Here is a 12,835-nt window from a genome sequence, read left to right on the forward strand (position 1 = left end):
ATCAGGAAGATCAACTTCAAGGTCCTTATCCTTTCCCTTCGTGGGCCTAGTAAAATCACCTCAAATGTCTCCAACTATTTGAGTGGCCAGAGGCATGCTGAAGAGATTCATCAGTGAATTTGGTGCCAGTGTGGGAGGTAGATCAACTGGCTTGGAACCCAGCTTCTCAATTCCAGCCTTCATCGTAGTAACCTAGGCTTGCATAGTGTTAGCATCTGCAGGGTGCAAAACATCTATCCAGCTAGTGACATGAGCCTCTAAGTCATGAATCATGTTCTTCATCACAGAAATCTCTTGTCGGAGTTCATTGCACAACCTCTGCTATGCACTTTGGACTTGGCCCTGGACCACCTGTGGTAGCTTTTTTGTCACGACCCAGGGGTACCCCCTAGGCGTAACAAGGCGTACTTGACCCTGAAGGTGTCGCATACAAGCCCTTAGCATATCCTAAACATAAGATAATAGAAAATACGGGAAAATTTAAAACTTTTATAATCAAAGTCATATTTCATAGAAGCAATCAGAAGTCTTTCTATACTCTTTGTCTCAAACCATCTATCAAACTCATGAATAAAAGTCTTGGGATGCAGCCCATACAAAGTCTAAAAACATAAAGAAATGACATAAAGGAATAATGGGTTTGTCCTCGAAGCTATAAGGACTCACCAATTCTTCAACTCTTCTTGATCATTGGAAACCTAGCCTTCAAAGCTAATCAATCTCCTCAACCCTACATTTGATTAGAATGTAGGCAATATGCGTTAGTACAAAATGTGCCAAGTATGAAAGCTAGCACAACATCATAAGAGCATCTCAAATGGTTAGTCAACATTAGACATAAGCATAAGAGATAATAACATAGTCATAGCATAATCATCATAGTCATAGCATAACCTCCAACATAAGCATCATATAAACATAAGTCAACATAAGACATAGTTAATGAGCATAGGAGATAAATCATAATCATAACAAGCCAAGTCTTCATCATAGGCATCACATAAGCATAATTGACTCTTGGTCATCTTTACCATAATAGCACCATTCTCAAGTAACCTTAAAAGCATACAAGTGCAAAGCAAGAATAGCATCCCATAATACCACCCAAGCCAAGTATCTCTTTTTAGTCATCTTACTCATAGCCTATATACATGGTCTAAGTCTTTAAGCTTTTCTACCATAAGGGTACCATACTTCTAAGTAACCTCAAGGCACACTTGTGCAATGCATGAAAGGCATCTCATACTACCCTTCACACTAAGCATAACCTTGAAGTCATCCTAGTCATATTCACCCTCATTTGGTATCACTATTGGCTTACTTCATGTAGACAAGGGAACTATCACCTTTAGTCAACCATATCTTGGAAGGCATCTATAGCAACAATCCATCAAGCATAACTCATGTAAGACAACACTCATAACGTAACCTTAAGTCATACTTGTGCAAGGCATGAGTAGCATCCCATACTACTGATCATACTAAGTACTTTTCTAGGTCATCATACTCATGTTCCTTAATTAGGGACTTACCCTCTTTTTAAAGCATAGGAACTCTAGAAGACACTTTACTAAGTCTATCTTAGTCCCTTCTTGTTTTGAACCCTAAGAGATACTATACTAGGTACATCTTAGCTCATCATGTTGGAACTCTAGGAAATGCTACTTAAAGCATAATCTAAGTTCATTAGACTTGAACTCTTGGAGATGCTACTTAAAGCATAATCTTAGTTCATTATGAAGTTGAATCCTATGAGATACTTCTTTTAGCATGTCTAGGTTCATTATCATTATGGACTCTAGGAGGCACTACTCAAGCATATCTAAGTCCATTTATACTCTTGAACATTATGAGGTCCCTTACTAACTTGTCTTAGTCCCTCATTACTTAGAACCCTAGGATATACTACATTAAGTACATCTTAGTTCATTAAGGTTAAACTATAGGAGATGTTACTTAAAGCACGATCTTAGTTCATTAAGTTTGATCTCTAGGAGATGCTCCTTCAAGCACAATCTTAGACCATTACTTACATTGGGCACTAGGAGATGCTACATTATGCACAATCTTAGTTCATCACCAATCTTGTTCAATTGGGATATAGCCTAAACCGACATGAGAATGTATGAGTTACCACATAATCTCTAATGGTGTTACCCACACCATCAGGGTTGGTCCACTTGCCTAAGGTAGGACCGGTTTGTTAGCTTAGTCGGATCCACTAGCTAACTTTCCTACGGGGCATATAGTTATGGGATACGGAGATTGCTACTAGAAACCCAAACTCCACTAAGTGAGGCTTCCATCTCATGAGACACACTTGGGGAAATCCATACTCTTCTAAGTGAGAGATCCCATGTGGGAATCCCAAACTAAACTAGGTGGGAACCTCTATGAAAGCCCAAACTCAACTAGGTGGGAACGTCCATCTCATTTCAATATCCACTCGGTGCTAGGCATAAATCCCACAAGATAATCATTAAGTCTCTACTTTGACTCAAGTTTATGGAATGATGTTCTTGACAACCAATTCATGCTAATACCTCTTTTAGACCATGTGTGAGAAATTATCACCATCCATGACCTAGGTATAAAGGCTCTATAGCCTTTGGTTCAAATAGGTAGGAGGATCCCTTCAACCCTAGAACCATTATTATGTGAGAAGTCTTTCATATTAAGTTCATCTTCATGCCTAACATCATGTCTAGAACTCTACCTTAGACAAGGGTAACATCATGACCTAAGTGATTCTATCACTTCCTACCATCTACGATTCATAAGGTGAATTAGGTAGGTAAATATCTTTCATTACAATTCTATTCACTAGCCTTGTACTCACATGTAGATTTTACTCTCAAGGCCTTAGCATATATAGTTAGTCATATTAGCTTCACCCAAAATCCCTAGCTAATATGATCAAAAACCTTACTCTCAAGGTTTCTTTCTTAATCTCATATTTATACCTAGATTTCAAGGTATTTTGATCATATCTTTCGTTACTAGGTGATTCTAGTCACAATTGATCATAAAGGTTCAAATTCAACTTAACATGCCAAGATTCATCAAATACAATAGAGTCTAGTTAAATTCATGATTATATGACCCTAACTTTGATCAATTACTATACATAACATTGATTTAGGAAGATCACTCATGAACCTTCAATTTCACCTCTAATGGCATAAACCCACAAATATCACATTCATCAATTTAGATTAAGGTTTACCATATAAATCACATGAATTCATCATAATAACATTAAACAAAGCTAAATCAATCATAATTGGGTATTATCCACTAGATTGGAATCATACCCAAACCCTACCCACAATGTAAGCACAACCCTAGCTAGAATGGGATTTTTTATTTCACAAGTGGGGAAACTATGGGGGATCTATGGGTTGAAGGACCCATAGACGAATAAGATTCACATACCTTGCTTCAAAGCCCTAAATAAAGCTTGAATCCATGGATAAAACTCGACCTTGGTGCTTCCCTTTTCTCTTTTCTTCTTCTTCTTCTTGCTTCTAGATAGGGAATATTTGGAGAGTAATTTGGGAGTTCTAAGATGAATGAATTAATGTGTTAGTTTAGGGGCCTATTAAGCTTATATAGGAGGTAAATTAACTAACTAACTGACCTCCCTAAACCCCTAATTAATAACTAACTTAATTCCCAAACCCCCAACTTAAAACTAAAACTCTAAAAATGGCAGCATCTACGCCCACCCATCCACAGACCGTGGATGGGTCTACTGCCCATGCTGCACCATCTTGGTTTGCACCTGCCTTGGCAGGCCTTGACCTATGCCCATGATCTACAGGGCGTGGATTGATCTATTGGTCGTAGATGGACATCCGTAGGTCACACATTTGACAGTTTAGGGGACTGTTTTTGGGGTCCCCTCAAGGATCCGTTGGTAGGTCCTTGGGGAGTCGTATACGAATGATCAACCCCTAAAACCCCTATTGTAAGTACGGGAACCATTTGTTTTGATTTTAATCCTCATACGACACTCCAAAACTCTTACGAAAGGCTCTAGAACTCACTAGTTCAACTTGCTATTTTTTCGGGGTGTTACATTTTTTACTACCTGATCAAGTATAGCTCTAGTCTCCTGTTGCTTCCCAATATACATGCAAGCGTACGTGGTCGCTCAAGTAATATAGATTCTTAAAGAAACGAGTTATCGTTCCCAAAGGACTTATAATCAATTTAACACTCAATTCTACAAATAAAGTAAAAGTAATTCTTCAAAGAGATGGTGATGATTGTTTAACTACTATTCCTAATTATGCAGTAAATTAAAAGTAACTAATTGCAAACGACTTTAAGATGATGTTTCAGCAATTAAAAGACAATTCTGAGGCTGCAGGATGCAATGAATCTCATGTATCAAATTCTCGGCTTATAATTAATTTTAGTTGTCAAGTTACTGGTTTACAGGGTTAATTGTATGAGTTGGGTCTCTTGACCTCTAGTCGCCTACTCTAGTTAGTTGGCTAACTACATCGTTGAGCGGGGATAAATAGGCCTAACTGGCGAGCATTTATATTTCATCACGTTTCGTAACCAAACAAGTTGTTCGTCTGAGCGTCACTCCTAAACACAAAGTAACTCAACTCAATGGATGATCGAGCTCTTTATATTCTCTGGTCTATCTACCCACTCCTCTCTCGATTTTAAGAATAGACAATAGATTTATGTTATGGTGATCAAGCATAAAATACTAAAACAAGAATATAGAAGTAAATTAAAATGACAACCAAGAATTAATTCATAAACCTTAAATATTCAACATTCAATTCGTAGCTACAGCCCCAGAACTAAGGCGTTTAGCCACTCATACTATTAGAAAACCATAAAATACAATTGTTCATGTGATTTCTGAAAAATAAAAGAGTTAAGAGATCGAAACCTATTACAAATGATGAAACTTGCTCTTGCACACCAAAATAATGTCGAACTCCTTACAATATTGCCCCAAGGGTCTATTTATAGATGATAGGAAAATTAGAACCAAATTCTACTTCAACCAGGAGTCCTATTTAATCTTGTTTTCGCTGGAAAATTCAGGCAGAGGTTGGGGCGTCGCGCCTAGCTTGGCGCTCTGAAGTGTCCTCATTGGCGCGTTGCGCCTGGCAGTGCGCCAGGTAAGAGTCCCAGAAGTTCCAACCTTGGCGCGTCGCGCCTCTCAGCATGCCTGAGAAAGGCTTTTAAATTTTGGCCCTTGGTGCCTCGCGCCTCTCAGCGTGCCTGAGAAGGATCTCTGAAGTTCCACCAGTGGCGCACCGCGCCAACAAGTGCGCCAACCACTAGTGATTTCTGCCTTAGCCATTTTTCACGTTTCTTTGCTCTTTGTTTCTTCGTATCAACTCCAATTCCCTCAAGAGTTCCTGAAACAACTAATCATATGCTTTAGTACACAACCATCACAAGTTAACAAAATCAAGCTAATAGTCTTAGAATTATTCTTTACTTCAATCAAAACATAGGCAAATCTCAACAACTTAGGCATATAAATACGCCTAAGATCATCTTCCACTATTCTGCTACAAGTTTCTCAAATAACGTTATCAGTAGAGAAACAACTTGACCTACGGTTGATGAAGATGGGGTTGCACATGTTGTCCTCTCTTTAGGCTCAATTTTCTGAGCACCTCTAGCTAGAGCCTCAACATCTTGTCTCAACCTCTGTCTTTGAGCTTCAAGTTCTTGTGCATTCACCATTTTTTTAATAGTTCGTCTCAACCCGTGATCGTAAGGAATCAAATGTGCTCTCTTACTTCTAGTGTTTGGCATGCACTAGTTTACTCACCTCTAGATGAAACAGACAAGAAACAAGAAGTAAAATTAGAAAATACAACTACAACTGAAGTGATAACTAGTAGAGTATTCTGAACCGAAATTCCCCGGCAGTGGCGCCAAAATTTGATACGTCCACACCTCACTTAAAAAGTATAAGTTGTCGAAGTCAATTATAGAACTCAACTGGAGTTGAGGTCGATCCCATGGGGAATTTACAACAGAAATAAACTTATTGACGCTTATATTTAGTTGTGGTTAATATTTCCGAAAGAAATAAATTGTGAAGAGTAAATATTAGGTTATTTTGAATTCAAGTAACCAATTTTTGTTAACTTTGAATGTTAATAGTAACAAACAATAGTTTCAAGATTTGATGCTTGATTTAGTGAGACTAGGATTGTGTTTCCCATGACCGTTAACTTATAACTCAAATTCTACATGAATAATGATTTATTGTCAACCTCATACGTTCATAAGAAGTTTTGTACATCTAAACATGTTTCAGCCCTATTAGATGACTTTTACTCTTCTCCTATCGGTCTTAGAGTGTTTTGAATCTTACCCTTGCATACTTGTTAAGAAGATTATCCTCTCTCGAGCTCGAATCTTTAAAACAAGTTAATAGAATTCGTTTCTAGATTTTCCTAATCATCACTTTTCTATCGAACAATTGATGAAAACATACATTATAATGTGTGCACACATTAGAAAACATCCATCATGAATATAGAAATGACATATGTTGAAACACTCTGGAAAACGATAGGGTGAGCAAGAGCCTTACATAATGGTTAATATCCTAAAAATGGTTAAAAAAATGTTTCTAGACCTAGTCTAATGTAACTAAATTAGTTTGGAGGTGTTAGGGCATAAACGTCAAGAAACGACTATGACGTCCGAAAACTAGTCATTTGAACTAGTGAGTTGTAAGGGTCTTGTCGTTGAAGTTTCGAGTTGTTTGAGGGTGAAAACTTGTAAAAAAGACTCTCACACTTAGATGGGCATGTTTAGGGGTTAAACATTCGGGTACGACTCCCCAAGGGGCCTTTGAGGAGGACCCCAACATCTGCCCAAAAGCTGTCAAAACAGCTTCACCTACGAGACCCAAACTACGGCTAGTAGACTAGTCTACGGACCGTAAGTCTTGGTCATAGCTTGGGACTTAGTGTGATACTTGGCTTTGAGTAGGGTTATGGGATTCTATTCTTTGCATTGCACTAGTATTACTTGGGTTGTCTACATGTTGAGATGATATCATGTTGAGTGGTGCCATGATGCTTACTTCGTGTGCACATTGGATTTACTTGGTAAAAAGCATGCTTTGGCTAAATGTCCTTTTATGCATGTTTCAAATGGTTTTTATGCATAGTAGCCATACTTAGTACGTGTGTAGTACTAACCCATATTTTTCCCCTTTCCCCACACATTTAGGTTCGGTCCGTTGAAGATTCAAGCTTACTTTTCAAGGCACTTGGAGTTGCTTCCCCAAGTTGGTGAGTCCTCAAGTCCGAGGACGAGACCATATGATCTAGCTTCTATGTTTAGTCTTTTGATTATGTTGAAAGACATTGTTTTACTTTCCTATTCTAGGCTTCTAAATGATGTAAGGACTAAGTCCCATTTTCGATACTTCTATGTCTAGATGGTACATTGTGACGAAGTTAGATTCTATTTCCATATATGAAGTGAAGTTGAACTTCCAAGTAAAAGTTTTAAAATTTTCCGTAATTTTATTCTATGATACATGCTATGATGAAGGCTAAGGGCTTGTATAAGACCTCTTTGAGGTCGAATACGCCGGTAACGACTAGGGGGTGCTCTCGGGTCGTTACAAACTTGGTATCAGAGCATAAGGTTGAGAATAATGTAGGATCTATGTCACAAGATACCACGTCGAGTAGAGTCTTGTTCATAGGTGTGAAGTGCGCCACACTTATGACTGAGAGGCTACGAGGTGCTTAGGAACTTTCACTCTTTTGTTACTCCATAGTCGTGCCTAAAAGTCTTAACTCTATTTAGTCCTTTTCTTATAATCCTTCTCTTGTGCTTATAGGCAATGAATACAAGAAGGAATAATGCAAGGAGGGCCGGTGAGGAGAATGTAAATGAGGCGGTTCCCCCTCAAGCTCCTCAAAACCCTCCAGTTCCTATTGAAGAAGGGGCGATGTCTAATGTTGAGATAAGGTCGGCTATTCATAATTTGACTCAAGTGTTGGCCACTCAAGTTGCTAGGGATGCTAGGGTGCAAGTGAACCCTAATGCTAGCACTATCGCTTCTAGGATAAGGGATTTCACAAGAATGAATCCCCCTACTTTCTTTGGCTCCAAAGTGGAAGAAGATCCACAAGGATTCATTGACGAAGTGTTTAAGGTTCTAGAGGCTATAGGTGTGTCTTCTCAAGAAAAGGCAGAGTTAGCCGCCTATCAACTCAAAGATGTGGCACAAGTGTGGTATGAACAATGGAAGGAGGGGAGACTTATTAGAGAGGGTCCAATAAGTTGGGCTACATTCAAATTGGCTTTTCTTGATAGGTTTTTCCCCTTGGAACTAAGGGAGAGGAAAATGCAAGAATTCATTAACCTTCGTCAAGGGGGTATGAGTGTGAAGGAGTATGGCCTCAAGTTCTCTCAATTGTCCAAATTTGCTCCTACTTTGGTGTCGAACTCTAGAGCTACAATGAACAAATTCGTTATGGAGGTATCCGATCTTGTGGTGAATGAATGTAGGTCGGCTATGCTAATCCCAAGCATGGACATTTCTCGTCTTATGGTTCATGCCGAACAAATTGAGGAGCAAAAGCTTAAGCAAGTTGGTAGGGAATTGAAGAGGTCAAGGGCTGATGATGGAAATTTTTCTAAGGTTAGGTTTGAAATCCAAGATAAGCCAAAGTTCAAAAAGAGGTTTTCCAACCAAGGTCCTTCTAACACGCCAAGAGTCAACAAAGGTAAAGTGTCTACCCCCAAACCTCAAGAAGCAAGAGGTGGTGGTCCTTATGTTGGGAAGCCTATTTGTGCAAAGTGTGGTAAAAAACATGAAGGCAAGTGTCTAGTTGGCATGGGTAATTGCTATGGTTGCGGTAAGAGTGGCCACATGAGAAGGGACTACCCTATGCTAAAGGCTCAAGGAAGGGAGAATGCTCAAGCACAAGCAAGTGGCCCAAATCCCGATGCCCCAAAGAAGAATCGTTTCTATGCTCTCCAATCCCGAGGTGATTAAGAGAGCTCTCCGGATGTTGTGACCGGTATGCTTCAAGTATTTTCAATTAATGTTTTTGCATTGTTGGATCCCGGTGCCACTTTGTCTTTTGTAACCCCTTTAGTGGCTATGAATTTTGATATGTTTCCCGATGTCTTAGATGAACCTTTTTTGGTTTCTACCCCGGTGGGTGATTCCATAGTTGCTAAAAGAGTTTATAGGGGTTGCCCCATATCATTGCCCAATAGAGTCACTTTGGTTGATTTGGTGGAACTTGATATGTTAGACTTTGATGTTATATTGGGGATGGATTGGCTTCATGCTTGTTTTGCGTCCATAGATTGTAGGACCCGAATTGTGAAGTTTCAATTTCCTAATGAACCCAGTTTTGAATGGAAAGGGGTAATTCCACTCCTAGGGGAAGGATCATTTCTTGTATAAAAGTTTGTAAGTTGATTTCTAAGGGTTGTCTCTATCATATTGTGAGGGTTAAGGATCTTGAGTCCGAGATTCCTCCTTTAGAGTCGGTCCCCGTAGTGAAGGATTTTTCGGAAGTCTTTCCCGATGACTTACCCGGGATTCCTCCCGAACGGGAGATAGATTTCGGCATAGATTTATTGCCGGATACACAACCCATTTCAATCCCTCCTTACCGTATGGCCCCGACGGAGTTAAAGGAATTGAAAACTCAACTCAAAGATTTGTTGGATAAGGGTTTCATCCAACCTAGTATATCACCTTGGGGTGCACCGGTATTATTTGTGAAGAAGAAGGATGGATCTCTTCGTATGTGTATTGATTACCGATAATTAAATAAGGTGACCATTAAGAACAAGTATCCACTCCCTAGGATTGATGACTTATTTGATCAACTTCAAGGAGCAAGTTACTTTTCAAAAATTGATTTGAGGTTGGGGTATCACCAACTTAGGGTGAGAGGTGTTGATGTTCCGAAAACAGCCTTCCGAACAAGATATGGTCATTTTGAGTTCTTAGTGATGTCCTTTGGTCTTACAAATGCCCCGACGGCTTTCATGGACCTTATGAATCGTGTGTTTAGGAATTATCTAAACCTATTCGTTATTGTCTTTATTGATGATATCTTGATATTCTCTAAAAGTGAGGATGATCACATGAATCATTTGAGGATAGTTTTGCAAGTCCTCAAAGATCACCAACTCTATGCTAAGTTTAGCAAGTGTGAGTTTTGGCTAAGATCGGTTGCTTTCCTTGGTCACATTGTTTCTAGTGAGGGTATAGAAGTTGATCCAAAGAAAACCGATGCGGTCAAAAGTTGGCCTAGACCTTTGAGTCCTTCCGACATCCGAAGCTTTTTGGGTTTGGCCGGTTACTACCGGAGGTTTGTTGAGGGATTTTCATCTATTGCATCTCCATTAACGGCCTTAACTCAAAAGAAGTCCAAGTTCGAATGGTCGGAATCTTGTGAAAGGAGCTTCCAATTGTTGAAAGACAAGCTCACCTCTGCTCCGGTCTTGACCTTTTCGGAGGGCACCGAAGGGTTTGTAGTATATTGTGACGCTTCCCGAGTGGATTTGGGTTCCATCTAAAGTAATGTTAGATTTTGTAACATTAGGGGGAGAAATAATTGACAGTTGAAAATTATGAGATGAATTATGAATTATCCAAATCCTCGTTAAAAAATGTAAACTTGAAGTTCAAGAGATATTTCATTTGTATAATGTTGCAAATTAATTGCTAGATAAATTTACTGACCCTATGTTATAATTCAGTTGCAAATGCTCAAATGAGAAGTCCTTAAAGGACATAGTCTATGGTACGCCTGAAGCGTGATAGACCAATCGATTCCTAATGAAAAACTTCTTAGGGAAGGAAAGGAGCAAATGATCAAGATGGTCATGATAATGAGGGAAGTGCTTTAAAAGGAGCATGATGACATAACATTCCATAAAATGTTGTCAAAGGTTCGGGTACCTGAAATAACAAAATATGAAGAGATCTCGATAAGTTATGTCGTATTGGAATCGAGTCAAAAGATCGTTGATGGTGTCTTTGATATAAAGTAACGCTCAATGCTACATATGCTGACGAGGATCTTGAATTCAAACCTGTCATATAATGTGGACAGATAAATGATTGGCCAAATGAAATGCACAACATAAGTATATTATGTTTCACTTTGAAAAGTGATGTTTTGGACTTATAGTCCAAGGATCAAGATATAATGTCAATGGGGTACAAATAAATTATTGTGCGGAAGTATAACCGTAAGATATAAAGTACGATTTGTGCCTTGGGGCATAAAGGGTTATTTGCAAAAGTCCCGACATTATTAAATGGAGATATATTCTCCTGGGTGAATGAAATGAAGTTTGTTTTAGTCTGGCAATAGATGAAATACTTGAATATGTGTAATGAATGATTTTCATGTCTAGCTAGACGATGAATGTTATATGAAAATCCATGAAAGATTTAAAGCAATTCCATTGAGTACCCTAATGGTTGTGAGATTGCTTAACATAAAGAAAGATCAATTTCAATCTCATGAAAATGATTAAAAAATATCATGTATTAGTGCAAATGGTGCACATACAAATTATTGATTATGCAGATGCCGAAAACTTTGTGGTTTTTCCTTGAAAAGAGATATTCCAGCCACCATGTATGAAGATAATGATGCATGTATAGCTCAATTGAAGGAATGATACATCAAATGAGACTGGACAAAATACATTTCACCAAAGTTTTTGTTCACACATGATCTTCAACAAAATGGTGAGATAGAAGTTCAAAAGATTTGTTCAAGTGATAATCTTACAGATTTATTCACTAAGGCATTGCCAACATCAACATTTGAGAAGTTGAGATATAAGATTCAAATGTGTTATCTCCGAGATATCAAGTAAAGCTTTCATCAGGGGAGTGTAATACACGTTGTACTCTTTTCCTTAACCATGATTTTGTCCCAATTGGGTTTTCCTGGTAAAGTTTTTAATAAGGCAACACTCAAAGCGTATTATGAGATATGTGTACTCTTTTTCCTTCACTAGACTTTTCCCATTGGTTTTTCCTAGTAAGATTTTAACGAGACACATTATCAATGGACATCCAAGGGGAGTGTTATAAATTTATTGAATGAGTGGATTGTCCATTGAGTTAATACATGAACAACTATTCATATTCCCTAGGTTCTATGAACCTTTTTGGATAAAAATGTATCTATTTATCATGACACTTAATATGGTGACTTTTGGAGTGACTTCTCAACCTATAAATAGGGATTTTTCACAATTGTAAAGACAATGAGAGACAAAAAGATATTTGAATAAGATGATCTCTACATTCTACTCCCCATATATATATATATATCTTGTATATTATTTGTAGTATATTGCTTATATTTTACAACAATTTATCATTTATAAAGATCATTATTTGACTAATATAAAATTTTAATTTTAAATAATTATTTTTTAAAAAATAATCAATATAACCTTATGAATTATGATTACAACTTGTGCAATCAAACAATACACTTGCAATTACATTGTGGTAAACAAACAAATCAGCGTAATTATGTGTAATTACTCGGCTAATAATTACTATATAGTAATTACGCCAATTTCAATTATCTGATGACTTTTCAAACAGTAATCTTATGATTATAATGTGCTAAACAAATGTGTGTCAGTGTAATTACTAAGCTGTTAGGAGAAAATGTGTATATTATTTTATTGAAAGAAGAGGGGAGGTTTCGTAAATAATTTTCACCTTTTCGTTGGTGAAATAGAGTGTCAGAAGTATGCGTGGGGAAGTGGAAAAGAGCAATCGATTTCATTCCCCTAAAATTCA

Source organism: Solanum verrucosum, unplaced genomic scaffold (assembly GCF_900185275.1).
Source record: "Solanum verrucosum unplaced genomic scaffold, falcon-dt-bn FXZP01001080.1, whole genome shotgun sequence".
Taxonomy (NCBI): domain Eukaryota; kingdom Viridiplantae; phylum Streptophyta; class Magnoliopsida; order Solanales; family Solanaceae; genus Solanum; species Solanum verrucosum.